Source organism: Cebus imitator, unplaced genomic scaffold, assembly GCF_001604975.1.
Source record: "Cebus imitator isolate Cc_AM_T3 unplaced genomic scaffold, Cebus_imitator-1.0 Scaffold207, whole genome shotgun sequence".
NCBI classification, from domain to species: domain Eukaryota; kingdom Metazoa; phylum Chordata; class Mammalia; order Primates; family Cebidae; genus Cebus; species Cebus imitator.
Window position 1 is genome coordinate 3,386,076 of NW_016107522.1, and position 19,198 is coordinate 3,405,273.

General features: G+C 39.1%; 1 protein-coding gene across 1 annotated transcript in view; it reads left to right on the plus strand.

Annotated features, from left to right (window-relative positions):
• LINGO2 (leucine rich repeat and Ig domain containing 2) overlaps positions 1-19,198 on the plus strand; it is a 478,120-nt gene that overhangs the window by 128,032 nt on the left and 330,890 nt on the right. The window contains exon 3 of the mRNA XM_017548467.2: positions 14,508-14,666. The gene's annotated coding sequence lies outside the window, so the exon portion shown is untranslated. The remainder of the gene's footprint in view (positions 1-14,507; positions 14,667-19,198) is intronic.

Genomic DNA, 19,198 nt, shown 5'->3' on the forward strand with positions numbered 1-19,198 from the left:
AGAGGCTTTGCTGAGCTGCTGTGGGCTCCACCCAGCTGCCGAGTGAACTTCCCTGCAGTCCTGTTTTTATGGGTGTCGTTAGAACTGCCTTGGCAATGGTGGCCCACCTCTGTATTGGAGTACTCTCTCTGTGATGAGGGTTGTCTCGGCGACGGCGGGCTGCCTCAGCAATGGCGGGTTGCCTTGGCAATGGCGGGCTGCCTCAGCATTGGCTGACTACCTCCGTAGCATTGAAGTGCCTTGGTAATGGCGGACACCCCTCCCCCACAGAGCTGGACCATCCCAGGTTTAGGTGCGCTTGCTGTGAAACTCTCAGTCCAGAGAGTGTCTGATTGCTGTTCTTTTGTGGGGGTTGGACCAACTGAGCCTGATCACCTGGCTCCCTGCCTCAGAGCCTTTTTTTTTTTTAATTGGTGTTCCAGTTGCCTGTTGAAGAGGCGCCGGGATCTGTGTGTTTTCCTGTGTGGTGACTCACTGCGCTGGCTTAAACAGCGGCACTGAGATTCGTGGCACTTTTTTTGTCCTGGAATCTACTGACCTGGTTCCCTGTTCAGTCCCCTTTTTGAACAGATGAATGAGCGACTTCCCATGGCTCCAATTGCCAGCCAAAAGGGCACCCAGACCAGTGTATTTTCTATGGAGAACTGCTGCACCGGGGCGCTGACAAAGCAGCTGCGCGGGGCAAAGCAGCTGCGCCAGCCGACACAGCCGTGCTGGTGACCTGTGGGGCTTCTCTGCCTGGGAATTTCCTAGTCTGTGGGCAATAAAAATGCGGCGTCCACTCACCCTCTGTGCTTTCACTGGGAGCTGCAATCCTGAGCTGTTCCTAAATGGCCATCTTGGATTGATTGGTTCGGGAGTCAAATATTGTACACAAATTTTCAACTGCATGAGGATGTTGGTGCTCGTAATCCACATGTTGTTCAAGATTCAATTTTATATATGACTACAGTTTAAAAAAATCTTCATGTCAGTCTCTCAGGCTTTCATATTTAGGTCTTGTTAGTTGAGTTAGGTCACATCTAAGCCCCTCTCATTCCCAGACTGCAATAGAAAGAAGGCCTTTCCTTCCCTCCAAGATTATTCTCAGCAGCAACTTCTATATGCTCTCCTAATAAAAATAATAGAATTAATAGGAACAGGAGCATGTTGGTTTATGGAAAGCCAAAACAAAAACAAACAAAAGCATATTCACACACACACACACACACACACACACACACACACACACACAGGCTTCCCATTACCTGATCTCTCTGTGTTTTATCTCTATATACCTGATCTTGGGGGGACAAAGTAGAATACAGTGTTTAGGGGAAGGAAGTGTTAGAAATAGAGAAAGAAATGGGTTCACCTGGCTTTATTCTTGATGTGGGAAATCAAAAGCAAACTGATAGGACAAATGACCTGCAGAGGATTTATTGTGCTAGAAAGCTTAGGACCTAAACAATTAATAAGTCATAAGTTTAAATCTTAAGACTCCCTCATAGCTTTTTGACCTTAGGCAAGCTACTGATCTTTTCTGACTCCATGCCTTTCAGCTGCAAAATGGAAGTAGTATCTGTCTCCCAGGTTCTTATGAAGATTAAATGAGAACATGTACGTAAAGCATACGGTGTGACACACTAATTTTCAGTGGTTACTTGCCAAATACTTATTATTTTCCCATCTCTCTTCTTTAGAATACTGTATTACTTTTGATTCATCCCTACTACCACCACCCTGCTAAAAGGGGTTGTAATTTTTTTTTTTTCAGACAAGTTCTCACTTGGTTGTCCAGGTTGGAGTGCAGTGGTATTATCAGGGCTCACTACAGCCTCAACTTCCTGGGTTCAGGTCATCCTCCCAACTCAGTCTCCTGAGTAGCAGAGACAACAGGCATGTGCCACCAGGCCTGGCTAATTTTTTTGTATTTTTTGTAGAGACAGGGTTTTGCCATGTCAACCAGGCTGATCACACACTCCTAAGCTCAAGTAATCCACCTGATGTGGCCTCCCAAAATGTTGGGATTAAAGGTGTGAGCCACTGCTTCCAGCGTAAAAGGGGTTGTATATCTCAAATACACTAACTACATGCCATCAGGAAATGGCATTGCTGTCAAACTCATGCAGTAGCACTGTTCTTGAGAGTGGTTATGTATAGAGATGATAGTTTCTTCTTCATGAAATGTAAGTCCTGATGAGACCACTTACCCTCTGTCATTTCTTGTTTCCCATTTTAGGCACACTCTGCCTTACACTAATAAGAAATTGATTCCATTGGCTTGTGTGGCTACTTTATATGGCTACTTTATAGTGACACTGGTCTGTGTGTTTAAGTGTGTTTTTGTATTAGCTGGTAGCAGTCTTTCCTTTCTATATTTAGGCTGCTTTCAAGACTTCTTGTAAGACAGGTCTAGTGGTAAGGAACTCCCTCAACATTTGCTTATCTGAAAAGAATCTTGTTTCTCCTCCACCAAAGAAGCTTAGTTTACCTGGACGTAAAATTCTTGGTTGAAGATTTTTTCTTTAAGAATGTTAAATATAGGCACCCAATCTCTTCTGGCTTACAGGGTTTCAGCTGAGAGGCCCACGGTTAGCCTGATGGGGTTCCTTTTGTAGATTACCTACCCTTTCTTTCCAGCTGCCTTTAACATTTTTCTTTCATTTAGACCTTGGAAAATCTGACAATTATGTATCTTAGGGATAATCTTCTTGTGTAGCATTTGAAACAACACTTCTCAATATATGCAATTCATGGAAGAATCATTTTCCCCCAAAATGAGCTATCTAAAACTCAAAGAGAAATAAATGTTTTACATTAAAAGTTGTAGAAAAATACTGACAAAAATCAAAAACGGACTTTGTTTGCAGAGCGTATAGCTTGCAGTGAACGCCAAGAATGAAGTACTCAGACAGTTCCAGCTGAGCAGGGCTAGAGGGTAGCTCTTCTAAGAGAGTCCGCCCCCAGCATCCATCTACCAAATATTTATTGAAAGGGCTTGTATTAACTACAGACATCCACTAGATGGTCATTTGAGTTGGGTTGCTGAGGCACCTGTGACCTTGGACACACTCAAACCGCATTCTCAGGAGGCTGTTTTCAGCGTTCCTCATCACACCACACACTCCACTTCCTGTGCTATTTTCAGGGTCAAGGAGTTTCATTCCCATGACAAACAACATACACACAGTGTGTCAGTATTTTTTCATGCCCCAACCTCAAATACCATGTATGTAAGCTTGAATATGTTGCCGTGTACTCCCTACATCTCCCCCTTCTTTAATTCTTAGAGCATGCTGGTCATGCAATGCAAAGTAAGCTTCTATGGCTCTTCTCTGGTCGTAGATGTGTCAGGTGGCAGCACAAAGCCACCTGCAAATGCCTAGCAAACAGATACAAAAATGAATCAGTATAGCGGCCATCAACCAAATGCGTATGTTTAACTTAGGCAACCAAGTTCGGGTTTAACATCAAAAGCCTTCTTACAATTGATGAAGGGTACTTGTTTGTAATTACTGCAACCACTCTTCAAGTTGTTTCTTTAATTCACACTCAAGAGTGGAAATTTGAGAAGACAAATGGTCATGATAAGTCCCCTGCAGATGTGCCTTTCTAAATAACTGCAAGGTGGAATTTCCTTCCCAGCTCTGGGTAAAATTAACAGGCAGCCACAATTCTGCATGCTGTTTTAAAGGCATGACATAGGTTATATTTAACTGTGTAATGTTTTGATGAGGTAAGCATGTAGCATACCAACTACTGAAAGATATTTTAATAGTATAAAAGAATTGAGTCTGCTCTATATTAGGAACACCTTGCCCAAACAGAAGTATGTAAGGGTGTGTATTACAAATCAAGACTGTATCCGTAACATTATTCTGCCAGGAAAGGGTGTAAGTTCCCACCACTATTAATGTATTTGCCATGTGAAAGAAACTGATCAAAAAAAAAAAAAAAAAAAGTCCTAGTCTCCAAATTTGGGCATAAACAGGGCTTAAAGCTTGTTTCCCTTTTAGTTGTAATATTGGTTCTGAAAGCAAATACTCTGACCAGGTGATAGAATTATTGGAGGGACTCCGAAATACAATAGTCTGATTTGCAGACATAAGATAACCATGGGGGTCCCAATCAAGTAAGGTGCCATTATCAAACAGAGGCCCTTGGCATGGTGCAGGTTGGCCCCTAACTTATATCACCAGTCCCTACTCGGACAATATATAGGAAGATCAGGCACTTGTGTAGCTTGATGAGAGACCTCAGTGAGGATAGTGGTAACAGCAGAAATAAAAGTCAAATTTATAAGCTTAGCATCACTTACGGGCTGATAGTAAAGATACTCCTGAGGAGTGAGAGTAATACACTTACCATGTGCTATTGTGGAAAAACAAAGAGGGGGATTACTAGACAATAAAATCAAGGAGTCATTAAGTTTAATCCACCTCAGATTTTCAGTTAAGGGGATAATACAGGAGCATCCATCGACCTCCTGTCCAAGAAGAATCATTAGATGACAAAGGTAGGTCAGCACCCCATCACATAATAACAGTAAAAACAGGGGGACTCAGAACATGACTACAATAAACATGTTCTTGAGCTGATCCCTCTAGGCATAGGACAAGAATTATCAGACACCCCAACATCCATGCCTGTCTTACCTTCTCAGACATTTCCCCAATTACCACCAGAAGCATAAGAAATCCATTCTCTGCAGTTGCGGGGGCTTCCACAGTGGCAAGCTGGATAGTTGCTTGTTGATCCAATTTCTTTAGCTGTCCTCAGATAATGTCAGATGCCTTGCGAGTCATCACCATCTTTGTCGGTTGATTCTCCAATGACAAGTACTGTTCTCAAGAGAACCCCATATTCCCCCTTTTTGTTTATTGAGATATATTTTAAGAGTTTGACGAGCTTGTTCAATAATGGTCTAACTGTTTGAGTTACAGGGGATGCCAGTTTTATGTTGTATGTGCCAAAGTTGTAATGTACATGCAAATCAAGCACTAAGATAGCAAGGACCATTATTAGTTTTTATAGTTTGTGGAAGGCCTAAAGCTATAATAGATTTAAGCAAATGAGCAATTGCATCTTTAGTTTTTTCTCTGGTCTAGGGGATAGCGTGTATCAAGCTTGTAAAAGTGTCCATGGTAACACGGAGAAATTTAAAGCATCCAAAGGGTGGATACTGAGTAACATCAGTTTGCCAGATAGCATTAGGCACCACACCTTGTGGGTTGGCACCAAACCCTAAGGGAAAAGGAGAGAGAATGCCGTTGGCTATTAGGACAAGTTTCACTAATCCTGAGAGCTTCAGCAAGTGTTAAATGAAACTTAACACTTGCATTCTGTGGGAATTCTGATGAAAAAAAGCATGATCAGCTTGAGCTCGCAAAAATGCAGAAGAATCTGCTTACCACATTTGTGGTTGTGCCAGAGCCTTAGCTCAAGCATTCCCTCTTACAAGGGACCAGATAACCTAGAATGAGAGCAAATATGTGTGACGTGAAGAGGGTGAAGACGGTCACAGGAGAGCTCTTGTGCTGCAAGAAACAAAGCTAGTAAAAATTCATTAGTAAGGCCCTTCACATATGCAAGATCTAAATGAGCAATACTATACACTGCATAAGCAGAATCACTAATTATATTTATGTCTTGGTGAGGAAAAGTTTGTAAGGCCAATATTAGGGCACCTAACTCCGCCTGTTGCATAGTTTTAAAATGTTCCTGGATTTTGCGTTGCCAATTTTGCATGGCATCTTGCCACACTGTAGCTATCTTTTCCAGTTTTTCGTGAACCATCTGTAAAGACAGTGGTGGCATGAAGCAAGGGCTCAGAGACAACAATAGACACAAATGTAACAGGCACAGTTTGTGAAAAGTTCAGGAGGTTAGAGGCTGGTAAATGAAAGCTGATATTACCAATAAAGCCAGCCATTGCTATTTCCCAATCAAGATAACAAGCTAAGGGAGTATGAAATTGTTCCTTGCTTAATGGTAGGAAAAGAATAGCAATGTCATATTCTGACAACTGGACGCAGTGCCCCTTAATGAGAAGAGAAGCTACTAAATCTGTGGTCTTCTGTATATGTTTAGAGGGATTATGAGACAGGTACATAGCACATAAAATACAGAAATAGCGAAAGATAAAGCCTACCTGTTAAATTAAGGCATGGAAAGGATGGATATTTTAAGTGATTTTTTTAAACCATATTTTGGCCTTTGAAAGTTATTAGAATGTGACTGCAAGTGGCCAGGATAATAAACCTGTACTGAGTTACTTAAGTGTGCAAAAAAAAAAAAAGAAAAGAAAAAACCCCCACAAATATTACTAAATGTCTGTAGGTTCTGGCCATTCTCCTGCATTAAAGAGCTTGGAAAAGTAGGGCTGTGGCTGGTTTCTTTTCACCTGCTCCAGGCTCTTTAAGCAGCCTCTCTTTTTAATAGCCTGCCACCTGTTTCTACTCATGGCCTGAGAGGAAGGAAGACCACAAGTGGCGGCAGGAGGCTAGAGAATGACCAGGTGGTAAAGTGCGTGTATATAAGCGCAGAGGCAGGAGGCGAGAGGGTAACAGGCTGGGAGAAGACCACTCCGCTGATCCTCCAGGTCACCTACGCCCAGAGCCAACCCTGTAAGGTAAGGTACTGAAAATATACTTTGCTTTGTATTGTTTTTACCACCCCCAAGCAGAGAGGCTCAGGGGAGGAGCAGACATGCAGCACCAGGTCTGCTTTGAAGTTTCCTGGCCAGAGTGTTTTTAAACATTTTATTAAAAAGCTAAACAAACATTTCTTACTGCTGCGTCTATCTTCTGAAGATGACAGCAGCTGGCAGAGCTTGTCCAGCTCAGCCTAGTTAGCATTTCACATATGGCTATGGGAGAGCACCCCTCAGTAGCGGGCTCCTCCCCCAGAGCTCTGTACTGTAGGCTGCTCCACACCCCTCTGCCCACCTTAGGCTAGTAAAGTTGGGGTGCGCATGGACTGTTTCTTCACTCTTTCCCCAGGAGGCCAGGGAAGACAAGGAATTGCTTGTCAATTGAGACATGCAAGGGGCGGCAGGGAAGGGCAGAAATAGGAAAAGCAACAGCCCAGCAAGCATCGGGCCACTTTCTGAGCTCAGTTACTAAGGCCCGTGACCATGGTGAGCTGATTCTCAGGACCGGGATGGAGCTGCCTGCAGCCACCCCAGGACTCAGTCTGTGTCTCTTGGCCTCCCCTCCATCACCACAAACCCAGAAAGGGGAAACCTGCCCAGACTGCCAGTGACCAAATGGGCACTCCATGGCATCTTAGCAACTCTCCTACCCCAGGCCTCTGTGGGCAGCAAGAAATCTGCAGCTTTCTGGGATAAAACCCAGGAGGCAGCATGCAACTTTCCTTTATACTCCAGGGAAACATTAAAAAGACAAGGCCAGAAAGGCCGATGCTGGAAGTAGGAAGTAAGAACTGGCATATTATAAGGACAATCATAATCAGCCACTTTTCCTTCCCTCCTGGAGGCACCCCTCCAGCAGGGAAGTTTGTTAAGAAGCCATTACTGAGGACACATTTACCCCATCATATAGATGTTCACTCACCTGGGATCTTATCCAAGAACTGTCCCTTGGGCAGCCTCCAATCTTCTCCAGGAGGATGGGAGGTGCTGTTGTCTGAATGGGGCCAACAAACACAGGTCTCTTTAAGGGTGGAGGAAAGGAGGGCAATAGGTTTTCTATTGGGGGAGGAAAAGAGTCCAGTCCATCCTTATCCTCACTAGAAAAAGCCTCTTCCTTATTCCCCATAGAAGGGAATGAAGTGGGGAGAGAAATCTCTCCCTGTTCTGGTTTCTGCTTTTTCTTCTTAAAATCCCCTGAATTCCCTTCAGGTGGAGAAGTTGGGCAGTTTGACTCGCCGCAATCTGGTAGACAAAGAGGATACAATGCAGAGTGTACCAGGTGGTCAAAATAGTAACATTAGTAAAATGACCTTGCTCATATCCTCTTTTCAGGCAGTGACCTACCTGCTCCCATAACTCTAGATCTAAGTTTCCTTGATCAGGAAACCAAGGGCATTCCTCTCGAATTAAGAGCGTAAGCTTGGGTAGAGCTTCAGGCCCTACAGTGCACTGGATAGCCTTAAGTAGCTGTTGCACTGTTTTAAAAAATACTTTCTGCTCTTTGGTCATTTCTCCACCCGTGATAATCTAACCTCTGATATTTTACCCATGCATCCCGTCCTTCTGATGGGAGTCAGGACTGTCCCTTACCGGGATGCCCCAAAAATTGATGAGCTCTCCTCCTTTACACATAATTTCGAGGCGATCATGTCGGGGACACCACTTGCAGAGCTCATAAATAGTAGTGAATGCCGAGAAGGAAGTACTCAGACAATTCCCGCTGAATGGGGCTGGGGGTGGCTCTTCTGAGAGAGTCCACCCCAGCATCCATCCACCAAGTATTTATTGAAAGGGCTTGTATTAACTACAAACATCCACTGGATGGTCATTTGAGGTGGGTTGCTGAGGCACCTGTGACCTTGTAAACACTCAAACTGCATTCTCAGGAGGCTGTTTTCAGCATTCCTTATCACACCACACACTCCACTCCCTGTGCTGTTTTCAGGGTCAAGGAGTTTCATTCCCATGTACAAATAACATACACACAGTGTGTCTGTAATTTTTCATGCCCCGACCTCAAATGCCATGTACATAAGCTTGCATATACTGCCATGCACCCCCCACATTATTCTGGAAGAGTGGTTCTTAAACATGAGTTTGTCTAACTGTAATCTAGGCAAGCGTCATCTTCAGAATCTCCAGTCTCACTCTAGACATGGTGATTCATTAATTCTGGGACATTGCTCAGGGACCCATATTATTAATAACACTCATAATTTTGTTGAGCTAATTCAGAAGGTGTTTCTCCCCCACTAGAAAGGCCTTCCAAGGAGAAGTTATTGTGTGTGTTGTTGTTTAACCTGTCAGGGATCTTGCCAAAGGCAGTGGAATGTGACCCATACTGTATCTAGAAAGCAGTGGGTGATGACCCCTTAAAAGTTACAAAGGATAATCTCAAACTGTTGGCCAGTGACCAAAACCAATGCAAACATATGTTCTTTCTGGCAAAACGGTGTTTGAAATGTTGTTTTTAATATCCTTAGGCTAAGCTGACTTTCTCCCACCCACCATTGGTGGCTCTTTAGCTCCTTTGCAAAATCAGCCACACTGTATTTATATTTAAGAGATACACACGTGACCCTGAGGCATTCCAGCTTATGTACTTTGATAATGTAAAAGATCTCTCTCTAAGTCATAGAAAACTCAGAGTATGTGAGGTATTTGGAAACTGCCTGATGATGATTATATTTTGTGAGTTCTAAGTAGACCAGGCCAAGCCAAGCCAATCAGGATCAATTTATGAACTATTTTCTACTCAAAGCTGACATGTTCTGACATGTTCGACGTAGGTTGGGCTTCTACTCTTCTTCAATAATAAGCTGGTTTACTTCTCTATTCTCACTACTAGACGACTAGCAATACCTTGACAGGAACTAGGTGTCTTGTCTTGTCCTCTGAGCCTAGCATACTGCATAGAACTTAATACATGTTTAACTATTTGTTGAAATGAAGAAGGTGAAAAGCAAGGGAAAGAAGGATAGAAGGGAGGAAAGAAAAAAAGGAAGAAAGAAGAAAGTGGGCTGGGGGAAGGGGGAAAACAGGAAAGGAAGGAAAAAGGACAGGAAAGTTTTCAGCTGTGGAAAATGTGGGAATGTGACAAATTGATGCCTACTTTTAAGAAAATGAAAAGGATATGGCCTGTTTTAATTGGTAAAGTTTCTGGATAATTCAAAATTAGGCATCTTTGAGCAAAGACAAAAACATGGGGAATTGTGTTTGAGTATCAAGCACTGATTTCTCAGTGATTGATAGCATTAGCTTAGATCTTGCTTTATGTAGCTTGAAGGGCTTCCTGCTGGGTTCTGAAATGAAAATAATATCAAATGAGTATTTTACAAGATTATTTCCAGCTTGTGATTAATAATAATGTAGTTACCCATGCAAAATGGTCATCAGCAAAACACCGACGTGCTATTCACACTTTAATCACAGGCTTTGTCACAGTCTATCAACACAGTCTCCTCTTTGTGTCTACATTTTGTTTTTTTCAATTAGAAAAATGCCTTGAGAGAGAGAAAGGTCATCTGTTACTTTCAAAATTAAATTCATTTAAAACTGTATTGCAAAATCCTGTTAATTTGTTTGTTGGTTTTGTTATCTTTATGAAATAAAACCTACCAGAAACATCATTCTTTTAATCAAGTGAATTGGAAATCTATAAGTTATTTGGACATCATGCTGAGTAAGCTGGGTAAGAAAGTGGTATATTGGAAAGACAGGAGCATTGTGGGTTTAAATGCTCATCCCGACCCTATTGAAATCTGAATGGCCTCTGATACGTCACTTAACTTCCCTGGGACTAAGTTTTTCATCTATAAATTGAGTGAATCTTTCAAATTCAATCTCTAGGAACTTATTAATTGACAGAACAGCACTATCAATTAACTGCATTGAAATCACAGCTCTATTTTTTCAAAGGTTCTGTCTCCTTGAGTCAGTAACTTAGACTTTTTGATTCTTCTTTTAATCACCATAAAGTAGGCATTATTATAATACAAATTTCCCACAGTTTGGGAGACAATTAAAAATAAAATACATATAAAATAGATATTAACAACATTTACAAGTATTAGTGCTGGTTGTTGTTGACCGCTGCCTGCTGATAAATAATTTTTGAGCTTTTCATCAGACTAAATTAATAAAAAGAATTTAGAAGCAATAATTTGTGAATAAAATATGACCAAACCTACCACTTCCCTAAAATTACTGACAGAAAAGGCTAAATTTGGCATTTCTAAGGCAGAAAGCCTCTTAACTTTGATTATTGATGATCTACCTGTTTGTACATTCTTGATTATTATATTCTGTGTTAGTGTGGGAAAATGAGTGACAGATACAAAGCTCACAAAATGTACGAAGACCAAGCAATCATTTAACAAATGCACTGAACTCGCTAAATGCTGAGTACTCTTCTAGTTCTGTTGGCCACCTAGAGGGCTGTGCAACTTGTCTCCATGGGGAAGATGAAGCGCATCACTGAGATAACGTATAAAAAGCAACATGTCAACAAGTGCAAATCAATAGCCTATAAAATGAGTGCCTAAGTGCTCAGGGGATCCTTTGCAAAGCTTTTTTCAAAGCAGTAAGATAAACTAAAAGAGTAGTCGTGATGTTCATAAGGAAAGACAAAGAATACCAAAATTCAATCACAGAGCATTGAGGGCCAGACCAACACACAGGAAAACAGAGTTTGTACACGTTAGAATTTCTTCTCCTTTTTTTTTTCCAAATTTTATTTTGGTCTTGTCTTGTTTTAAATTAATGTACAACAGTGATTTATCAATCACTTCTGCATACCATGTCTCTATCTTGAACCTCTTTGCACATTGTCAAAAATTCATTTTAGAACATTTAAATCATTATTGAGGGATAATTTACACACAAGAAAATACATTCAGAATCCATTTTTAAAAGAGTAAGTTTCTCAAAAAATGATGAAAGCATTAAAGAAAATAGTTTGTTTTCATATTATACATCCCAGTAATAGCAGAGTTTCAAAACATAAAATAATTAAATCCTTTGAAAATCATATTGATTTTAGTAAAAGACATCACTTACTATCTAACAGTATTTTAAATAATTGTCATTATCTTTTGTTTTCATTATATTTTCATTTAATAACGTTTGGAGAGAGATGAGTGAAAAATTACTTAAAGCATGCTTTTTCATAATGAAAATTGATGTTAGGATACAGTTTCAAACCAATGTCATGAAATTGGTACTTCTTATGGCCCCTCATAGACTTCTCTTCCAGGAGAATACATGCATTTAAATTTATATATCCTTTTAGAGAAAACAAATTGAATAATCATAAAAAAATTGTGTAAAACAACTTGTACAAAAAAATAGGATCTCCCCCACCACCCCCCACAACACACACAAAAGTTTGTTATCTTGGATGTGATGCAGAGCACACAGGATTGTACTGCGATTCCTTAAACACAGTAGCTGGAAGGCAATGCTTGTGTTTGATGCCGTAGATGTTATTGTACTATCAAAACCTAATTGGTTGGATTGACTGGTTCATTTTTTAACTCGGCTACATGAGTTTATGGAAGAAGATGTAAGAGTTACACAAACCTATCACATGCAATAACAACCTCACAGGCATTAGCTATGTGAATTGATCCTTCTATATTGTAGATTTTCCCTCAGCCTATAGTGCTTCAGTCACTGACAAACTTCATGAATTTCCCTGCTCTGGTCGCACAGCAGGTTGTTTATAAAGTAAAGCTAATTATCTTGATTGGATGTAATGTTGCTGCCTTTCTTGGCTACAAGAAAATGTTAAATCAGAATAGAATAGGTAGTAATCTTTTCATGAAGAGAATATAAGCCTTCTTGCTTTGTACCTGCAGTACCAAATCCCATGCCTGGCACAACGGAGATAGTCAAAATCTGTGAAATGAATAAGGGGGCTAATGAATAAACAAATGAACAAAGGTCAGTGAAAATCATCACTGCTGAAAAGAAAATACAAAACTTACTGCTTCTGAGGAGGGATCAATAGCATTATTTCTGTGTAATAAAATAAAGCCATTTTATAAAGCAAGTAGCTATACTGACTTATTTTCACTTTTAAAATATTAAGTGGCAGAACCAAAGTATGAGAAGTGGCACTAAGTCACAGATGAGTGCTTCCAGAGCAAGTAGCTTTCAAAAATTTCTCACTTCAAAGCCTGTTTGGAAGCTTAGAAATTATGGTTATAAACTCTTCCCTGTTGTCTGGTCCAGTATTATATGGCTTCTTTTAATAGCCTTCATGGCTGCCAAAGAACCAAAAAAGCTTTACTGCTCATGAAAACAGGTTTGTTTATAAGATAAGTGATAGGATAATTTTCAGATGATCTTCAAAAAAAATAGGAAGTAGAAAAGATTTTGGCATGAATAAAAACAATTTGCATCTGGAAGGTAATAGGTTAATAAGTATCTTGGATCAACAAATACAAAAATTTTAGACGTGTGTATGTTGAGTGGTTGTGGATACTTAAAGGTATCTAATAGCATCAGCGTAACACTCCTGTTTTGAATTGCAATATGGTCATTTAGTGTCATATATACATCTCTTTGTTTAAGGAATTATTTTGAAGTGCTACATTCTAGTCCAAGGCATGTGTTCAACTTGAACCCTTTGTCATCTTAGTATTCTTGCTGAAACGGCATAATAGGATATCATACTGTTGTACCTTTTAACAAAGTCTCCACACTGACTTCTGGGAATATGTAAACTAATCACAGGTGCATGAGGATTTATTATTTCCTTGCTTGTTAAAATCAGTTTTTGCACCTGTGTCCATGAATCTTCAGAACATAGTTATTCACAAGTCTCCCTACAGACTTAGAATAACCTTTAAGCCTTTTCTGTGCACTACTTAGAAAATAATAGTAATACATTTGTTTTTGTGTATGTATTATTAAATACAGTTGTTATAGTTATAAAATAATCTAATAGTTTTAAAAGCTACCCTGGGAAGATCAACGAGCAATTCTGTTCATTAGTATCATCCTAATCTTCTATTGAAGAGTTACTTATGTGTCAGGTAACAGTCCAGTAAAGGTTACTGATTACACATAGGTTTTCTCTGTATGAATGAAAGTCAGGCATGCTAATTAAGTTTAAATGCCATATTTACTCATGGATGTAAACAAGTGAATCATTAAATATGTGGTACATTGCCCCCAAATTAGCTGTCTAATGACTTTCTTGGGTCTGGTCATTCCTTTGTGTACAGACTCTGGCTATGATGTGTTTACACTGGTTACTGTCTTATAGCCTGTATGTTGATATCAGTAATGGTGGCTGCTGAATTTACAACACCTTACATATGTCCCTCAAAGTTGTTTCTCACAGATTATCATAGAGAGGTGACCCAGTATTTATATCAGGAATATTGACATTGGCTGGAGCTTCGGAAGTCACAAAGGAAATCGTCCTTGACCCACAGTCTCGTGGATTTTGCTCTAGCTGCTAACAAGTTTTGCCCTGTTGCATCTCATTGCCCAGCTAGCCTCAGGGTATTCTGGGTAAATTCAGAAAAATACTCTGAGTATTCCAACTGGTCACCTACCTGAAGGAGAGGTTGTACATACTATAGCATGTGTAAGTTTTAATATCACTAACATTCATTAATAACTGATGGCTTGAGTAGATTGATAACAGCATGAAGAGGAACATGCTCTTTGCAAAAACACCTCCTGTAGCACATAAACTTCAGTCTTCCAGTTTTAATGTGTATCAGAATCTTGAGAGGCATTTATAGCCCCTCACACACTCCTTTATGATTCCCTTATTGATTAAGTTGTGATGCTTCCTGGACCTAGGACACGGTTCACTATTTTTCAATTAAAATGGAGAAATATCTTGTTGTTGCAGGTTCGTTTCCAGCAGTTGGCTTGTGGGACTCTGAGAGATGCTGCTGCCCATGACATGTTGGAATTATCATGATCAACTACCCAGCTTGGATTTCACCCAGTGGCCAAGAGCTTTGTGTGGGAGACGGCAACGGTTGGATTTTTAAAAAGAGTAAACCAGGTAAGGTTCAAGAAAGACATCTGATCATTTATCACTTGCTCTAAGGGCTTTAGTGTGCTGCCAAGGTATATAAATAACATATAGCTTTTCTATTTGTTTTCTAAGTCCACTGAGCAGGTTGTTAAAGAATGGGGCTCCCTTGGATTTAGGAGAATGTATATAGTAATAATTGAGTCCCTTTTCTCTCAAGAGGAGAAAGGAGCTATTTTAAGATACACATAATGCTGGCACATGAACACTATAAAGGCCACTACTATAAAGATTTCCTCTTTAATTATTCTCAACTCTAATGGCATAAACAGTTGTACTTCTGAAGGTACAGTAAAGAAAGTGATGGCGTTAAGCATTTATATTTTACACAATATGGAAGTGAGTATCATTTCATAACATATGGTCTTATAAATATGCTTCAAAGATACTCCAGTTTTCTGAAGATTATACCATTGTTCTGCCTTTTATTTCTTTGAATGTATTTATCATTCTAAGTCTATTCACCTGTTATTTAAGATGATGATACAGTGACATACTCTATTATTTTGGCTCTGAGGATTTAAAATATTGCACTCTTATTCAAGTACTCTTTTATCTACTTTTTCTATTACATGCTGGAAACTATTCTCAACTGTTATCCATATTTTGGTCAGATCATCTTATTTTTAACTCTCTTCCAACCCTAAAACATAAATTAAATTTGTTATCAATAATTCTTCAGGCAATTACCTGAAGAAACTACAATCTGTTCTTGTCTTCTGACTCTAAGACCATCAGATCTTTCACAGTTTCTTTGAATTTTATGCATTGCAAAGTAAGATTTTCCTTAAGTTCAAGTATAGAAACAGAAGAAATCTACATAAAATCTCTTTATTTAGAAAGCAATGAATGGAGATTATTCTATGTTACTAATGCTTGAGCACTTTAAACTTTTGACAAATAGAGCTTTTGTGCTTTCTGAAAATAGAGTAAATGAAATCCAGTCAGTAAATTATAGCCTGACATAATTAAGTGGATATAAAGTCTTTTGAAGTGTTTAAAAACAATCTTTTAAAGTTTAATAAACATAAACTTTCAATTCATTAATGACTTATTTGCATATATGATTTCATGAGAGTATAAAACCCAAATAGCTACAAATTTAAAAATTTTTTGAAATAGTGTAGATTACCAATCTCATGGCAGAAATGTTTATTTGATGAACTGAGCTGGTGAATAATTTTTTTGTCCTGTTGAGTGGCAAAGTGTTACTCACATTTAGAAGATTTCTGACAGTCTGTAAATAAGAGACATCAAAACGTGGGATACATTAGAAGAAAGCTCAACCTGTAATTCTATGCTTTATAGCATTAGCATCTAACCTATAATTGTAGCAAAAATACTTTGAGATAGACTTCCACAGTCTTAAACTTTTAAGTCTTAGAGTTAATCCTAATTATTTCCATATTTACAACAAAATTGGATTACATGTCAAAACCTCAGAGTTAGAAAGAAAAACTTTTTAAAAGGGAGATAAAATTAAGTCTGTTTTGAAGGTGAATAATCATAAGGTAATGCAGGTAGTAATTATCTTGTTGCAAAAGCTCTTCTGTTTGTGAGATATGCACTTTCTTTAGAATACTTTATCTTTGTGAACTGTATAATTCATTAGTACAGAGAAAATGGACAAATAATTTTGATCCAAGTATTATACTGCAAAACGTCTCTTCACATAGCCCTTCAAAATGAATTCTGCTGATCAGGATATACAGGGATAGCCCATTCTACTTTTCTGTAGACAAACATACAATTTAGAAGTGTCCTCTGGAATATAAAAGATTTGACAGTGAATTAACATGTTTTCTCAGTTAAAGATGAATTGTTTTAAAGTGAACATAATTTTATATGTTATGGTTTTATAGTTTATATTAGTTAGAAATTTATTTGTGTTCTCTGTTGTATGAATGGCAGTTACATTATTTTATGGTGATGTATGTTAGCTTCTCCGTAAAGTAAAAAGGGTGTCAAGGTGTCCTAATTCTGTTTCTCAGAAGGTTTTAACAAAGCTATAAATATTTGTACTGTTCCTAAGCTTAGAAGCAATTTTTCTTTCTTAAATCATTTTTAAAGTAAAGATTTGCCAAGCGTAGGATTATATTACTCTCTGCTCATACAAAGAAACAATACTAAGCTATAAAGACAGGCTATAAAAAATGAGATCTCTGAAAGCATTTCTGATAATAGTATGCCCCATATAATGGGCTATGCCTTCCCCAAGGCGATTCATGAAAAGCATTTAAATAGCACCTGTGTATTTAATACATCCCTTGCTCTGTGCAGAGACCAATGGGCATTCTCACCTGTGCAACTCTTCACATTCTTAGATCTTCTGTAATAAAATCTTGAGAATTTAGTGAGGCAGCTGATTCCCTCATCAAAAATCTCATGTGAATCATAAATACTTCCTGGCTGCAGATTTATTTGACCTTTAAACTCGTTTTGAAAGCCTAACACATGCAAAAGAGCATGTGGCCAGAAACAAATTAGCAACCATCACTGCCCTGTCCTCAAGTAGTTCACACCTACCACCCCACCCCACCCCCCCCAAAAAAAAAACAAAACAAGGAAAAACCATACACACAAGCCATATGAACAGACACATGAACAGCTCGTTTCAGGACAAATGAGAGCTTTAATAACATGTTCCAAGCAAAATTATCCAGAAATTAAGACGAAGACTGTTAAAACTGAGGAATATTAAAAAGTGTGAAGCTTAAGAGGCATTTCAGCTGCACTGCAACCAAGTGGGGGGAGTTTTAATTGATGGAAAACTGGTATGAAGGTATTTGAGGCTCAGAGTACAGTCTGACAAAGTCACCATGATGTAAAAATAAATGTCATGTTCGAGGAGTGGAAAGCATGAAACTGGGATATAGGGAGAGATGCAAGACGTGACTGGACATATAGGTAGTGGCTAGACTGTGGTGCTTTTGCATGCACAGCTGTGGTGGTGTTAAATATGAAAATGAAGCCATTTATATATTTTTTAAATTATTCTGGCAGAGGTAGGTTGGAAGCAGGGAAGGTAAGTACAGAAAGAAATGATAAACTGAGAGTGCTCAGCTCCATGAGTGCAGAAATGTGTGATTTATAGCCTATCGTATCTCTCATGGTGCCTGGAATACTTGTCCTTCACGGATTCTGTTATTCTCTGTTAAATGCTGACTACATAAACATCTTCCAATGAAAATCAGTATATTTCTACATTTGCAACTTTTTCCTTTATAAAACTGACTTAAAAACCCTTCATATAAAGGATGAAAAGAGTTTGTGTTTTTTTTATCACAGTAGTGCACATATGCACATGAGTGCTCGCTCTTTCTCGCTCTCTCTCTCTCTCTCTCTCTCTCTGTCTCTCAGTGTATGCTTGAAATTAAACCTCAGATCCTGCGTCTGAAATTTATGCTTCAATTAAGATGGGGGCAGCTGCTACCCTACTTTATTTCCCTTTTGAGACTTTTTTCTCTCTGGCTCTATCCTTCCCTTCATCATTTTATCATCACATCAATCACTATATTTCCTCCTCAGGAACACGGCATGCATCACAGGCACATTTTTATGGCTAGAAAGCAAACCTCGCCTACTTGCCGCATACTGCTTACATAAACCTAATTAAGTAATTCTGCTGAGTGTATCACGTCCTTTTCATCGCAGTGCACGTGTGGTCAAAATAATAGGGGGCACTTTAAGGAGAGAGAAAATAACTTGAGAAAGGAGCCTAAAGAAGACACAAAACAAAAAAGTGAACGTCAGTTTAGCTTTATTTTTGATACAATCCTCTAATGAGCAGGGGCACATTAACATCTCTGATAAAGGAATCTCCTAACTCACAGCATCATTTTCGTTTCATTTATTTTACTGAAAATTACCGTTGTTTTACAAATCCTTAGTAGTACATCGGAGTCAGTATATTTTGTGTGATTGAGTGAGGTATTTTCAGAGAAATTCTCTTACACTCTGAAAATAATCCAAGAACTTCTTTCTAAATGTGCAGACTTGGGGAAATGTGATATTATTCACTAAAATGTAATATGCTTGAAGTCAAGGCCTTTGTCTTTCTTTCTTAAGACTTAACCCCAGAGGCCCATACAAAGTCATATCTGGTAACTGACTGACAGAATGAATATCAAAACTTGTACTGACATCGCAGTTCTATATATATTTTTTAAAAATTAAGTTCAGGAGCACAAGTGCAGGTTCCTTATACAGGTAAACTTGTGTCATGGGGGATGTTCAGATTATTTCATCACCCAGGTGTAAGGCCTAGTACCAGTAGGTTGTTTTTCCCGACTCTCTCCCTCCTCTCACCCCCCTCACACTCTGAAAGGTCCCATTGTGTGTTGTTCCCCTCTATGTGACCATGCGTTCTCGTCATTGAGCTCCTACTTATAAGCGAGAACATGAGGTGTTTGGTTTCCTGTTCCTATGTTAGTTTGCTAAGGATAATGGGCTCCAGCTTCATCCATGTCCCTGCAAAGAACATGATCTCATTGTTTTTTTAT